This window comes from Argentina silus (genome assembly GCF_951799395.1).
Source record: "Argentina silus genome assembly, chromosome: 5".
Taxonomy (NCBI): domain Eukaryota; kingdom Metazoa; phylum Chordata; class Actinopteri; order Argentiniformes; family Argentinidae; genus Argentina; species Argentina silus.
This window is the reverse complement of record NC_139659.1, coordinates 17,194,918-17,199,321: the sequence shown is the minus strand read 5'-3', so window position 1 is coordinate 17,199,321 and position 4,404 is coordinate 17,194,918.

Below are 4,404 nucleotides of genomic sequence, written 5' to 3'. Positions count from 1 at the left end.
GGAAGGGAACATACTTTCTCATTTCATCCTCGAGTGAAAATCCATGTATTCTTCAGTTCCACACCTGTGAATGTTTTTCCCCCAAGGGGATCAAAGCAGTGAGGGGCCGCCATAGAAGTGATAGAAAATAGAAAGTGTGCAAAAGAGAGAAATAGGAGCGAGAGAGTGTAACAGACAGAGAACAAGAAACGCCTGTTATGTGCTCCTGGGACTTCACCCATCTGTGTGAAATTATAATTAATTGATTCAATTGTGTGGTAATGGAGTGGTGTTCTCTACCTGTGTGTGTGTGTGTGTGTGTGTGTGTGTGTGTGTGTGTGTGTGTGTGTGTGTGTGTGTGTGTGTGTGTGTGTGTGTGTGTGTGTGTGTGTGTGTGTGTGCGTGTGAGATAGTGAGTGTGTGCGTGCATGCGTGAGTGCTTGTCTGTCCCTTCCAGAGAGAATGAAAGAGGGGCCTGGAGACTCTACAGACACTAGACTGTAATTATAACATGTAAATTGGTATTAATTATTTAGTATGGATTATTGAGCCATGTTGCAGGAGGTAGTTTTCAGAGTCATAACAGATTAGGGCCTTGATTATAAAGACTTGTTTTGAAATTAAAAATGATCCAAGCTAGAGTGGGGGTTTCAACCCATCGGTGACTGAATCTAAGACAGAGAAGTAGGGGTCAAAGGTTAGTATTGATAAACTGCTGGTTAAAATGTTTGAGATATGGTAATATCACAGATCAGATCAATAGTGTTGATTAGACATGTTAAACTGTGGGTGCAGAGTGTGGAATGATGACTTAATGTGCCTCTCACCTTCCTCTCCAATAAGCCTGACTGCTTTTCTGAATCAGCTCAGAGGTTATACTATAAACAGTAGTATACTGTATGTTATCTGTATGTAAATCAGCCATGACCCCAAATGGATTTTTATGAAATCATGAAATTAACGGAGAATAGATTTTCTTTATCTCTGCGTAGTTTAGTATGTTCAAATGCTTCATATAATCCTAATCATCCTAAAATGTTCTACAAAAATACTACTCAGTTCCCTTTCAGGGCAAAACAGTACATTCCCTCTGACAGAGATGCACTTGAGGATTCTGTGCATCACAGATATATTATTATAATTATGTGTTTTGCATTTTTCATAATTATGTGTTTTTCATTTTTCATATATACTGTACTATTAAATATATTATATTACTATGGTAAAACCCTGCACAACCTAGCCTAGTTCAGAAATAATTATAGCCTAATAATAATTATAATTAGCTTATTGTAGTGACTGCAGCAAGCCCTACGATTAGATTTTTCTACCATTAAATTACTCTCCAGCTTTTTCATTGATTTGAAGCAGTGATCTCTGATGTTTTTTTGACATGATCATGAACATGTTCAGGTTATTAGTCCTACAGCAGATTTCAGATAACATGCTGTGTCCCTAACTCCCCTGGTGCTGAACACGGACACCTGGTAAGCCAGCTGAAAACTAACACAAACCTTCATTATCACATACAGTAAATTACTCAAAACATAAACCCTTCTCCAACTCTTTGCAACTTTTGATGAAGATTTAGTAAGCCAATGGACCTCATGTATGTCCATGTATGTTTAGGCAAATCCTGAAGACAGTGGGAAAAACGTGGCATCTTTTCCAAGTCAGAACGTTCGCGGCCGAATTTACAGGTATAGCAAAATGCGGAAGTTCTTAGTGCAAATAGCCCATTAGAAGGTTTTAAGTTGTTAGGTTGCATTGTTCAGTTGGATCAAATCGGGTAGTGATTTCATACAAGTATACATTTGTATCTATTTTCTGATAGTTTGGTGTGACCAGGGCATTGAACATTGAAACAACTGAAATCTTGATCAACAATGAGTGGTTGAGGGTGAATGGATACAGTGTATATGCTGTTCTCTTCTCCTGTTTCCCTATTCAATCTCGCTTCACCTGGAACCTTTTGTGACATTTACTTTACAAGGTAAAGTAACACATTATTAGCCTCATACCTGAGACATGTACTTTACACACGCTGATGCACACACACCTACATACCCACCCACACACACAACACACACATGCACCCACATGGTCCACTGCAGTCTGAAATTAGCCCCCATAAATACATTGCATTTGAGTCCCAGACATGCTGCTCCCCTGTGAGCACAATGGATCATCAGCTCAGGAATATTACATTTCCATCAGCGTTCTCAGCTCCGTCCCCCATCCCCCATGCCCCCCCCCCCCCACACACACACACACGCACACACACGCACACGCACACCCACACCCACACACACACACACACACACACACACACACACACACACACACACACACGCACACACACACACACATGCACACACAGTGAGGGGCTCCTCTACCGACAGAGAAACAGTGCCACCAGTAGCACACGGAGCTCACTACAAACCTCGATATGCCCCTTAGGAATGCGTCAGCTGTGTGTGAGTGAGTGAGTGAGTGAGAGAGTGAGTGAGAGAGTGAGTGAGTGAGTGAGTGTGTGGATGTGTGAGATGCAAATCAGTGGTCTGTTGGCTTGGCAGCTGGTTCACTGTTACACACACACAATCCCACATGCACACAATTGGCACACAAGTACCGCACGCTTACACACTTGTGGGTTGCAGTTGCTTAGCAAGTCACTCTCACCACATACAGATACTGCATCTTAAATTGTGTTGGGGATGTGGGAGGGGGGAGGGGGGGGGGGAAAGGAGGGAGAGGGGGATCATTAGCATCTTAGGACATGTTTGGTGAAGCTCATTTCCTCTCGCTCGCCCTCTCCCCCTCGTCTCTTCTATCTCCTTCCTCCTCTCCATCCATCTGTTGTTCTCTGCCGCCAGCCCGCAATCCTCCGTGTCTGATAGAGTCAGGATGAGCCACCTGTGGCCCTGTTGACCAAGAGTTACTGTTACTGTTTTCCTCTTTCCTCTTCTGCCCCTCCACCTTTCTCTCTGTCCTTCTATCTTTATCTTCTCAGCATTTTACTCCTCACATCCCATCTCTCGCTTTCTCCATCACTCTCCTTCTCTCTTCCTCTTCCTCTTGTTGTTTCTGATCCTTCTCTCCCTCTGTCTGTCTTCTCCTTTCCTCCCTCTCTCTGTCTGTGTCCACTGAAGGGGGCGTGAAGTAGTGGAATAACACATTAACGTCTAAAGGTAGAGAAACAAACATGGCTTTATCTTCACATCCCAATATGTGAGTCTCCTCTCCCTCTCTCTATCCTCCTCCCTTCTCTCTCTTTCTCTCTCCTCTCCTCCACTGCACATTAGGATTCCAACAGAGAGCTTCCATCGTTTGCTGGGACACACACACAAGTGTACACACGCAAGCATGCACACACACACACACACACACACCGCTGTTTGCCAAATTACCATGTATCATCCACAGGTGCTCACAGGGACTTGTTCTAAAATGAGAGTTTTCGGTCATGAAGATGGTTGAGTTTTACCTCCCTGCTGAGTGTCTATAGTCAGGGGAGCTACATTGCTCATGTGGATCCATGCATGCACGCACACACCAGGGGAGGCTGGTGAAGGTTGAAATTGGAGGACGGGCTCGTTGCATTACAATGAGCCCGTCCTCCGATTTATGGCACGCAGGCACCCCCACACTCCCACATGCAGGCATGCACACTCGAGCGCGCACACACACACACACACACACACACACAGGTTGGGCAATAGGGAAACCAATCAGTATGTGTGGAATTTGAATTATATTTCTATGGTTGAAACTGTAGCTCTATAGCCTATCCCCACCCAAAGTAGTAAGCCTGGTCCTGTACTGCCCCCTTGAGGATAACCCTGGCTACCGCAGGACTCAGTAAGCAGACCACTCAATCAGGGTGGCATAATCTGTCTGCTAAACCCCTCTGGCAGAGATCCTCTGTGTGAATATGCCGTGACCTAATTAACTCTGTGGGGAAGACTGATGTGGCAAATCTAAGTTATCAAGAGAGGAAATACTGTTTCTATTGAACTCTGGCCCGTAACCCCTGATCCCTACCCCTAACCTTGGTCCCACTGCTATGTTGCACCTCCAGTGGATGCCACAATCACTCAAATACACCACACCACTAGGTTTAGTTTAGTTTTACTTATGTATTTGGACATACCTGAGAGAAAGAAGAAATACAAAAAGGTTACATACACAATACAAAGGAGGAAACCCAACATGGGCTTATAGCAAATGCTCACCTTTCAAAACAGAAAGACTAAATTAAAGTTAAAAACCAATGGGTTATTAATTCAGGGCATAGTACCTCAAGAGAAAAATAAAATAACAGGCCTGGGGCTTGTGCAAAAGAATGCAATTTAATTTTGTCTATGAATGTATTCCATGGATCAGACTCCTTGGGGTAGCAGACACTTCAAATAAAGTTGTACA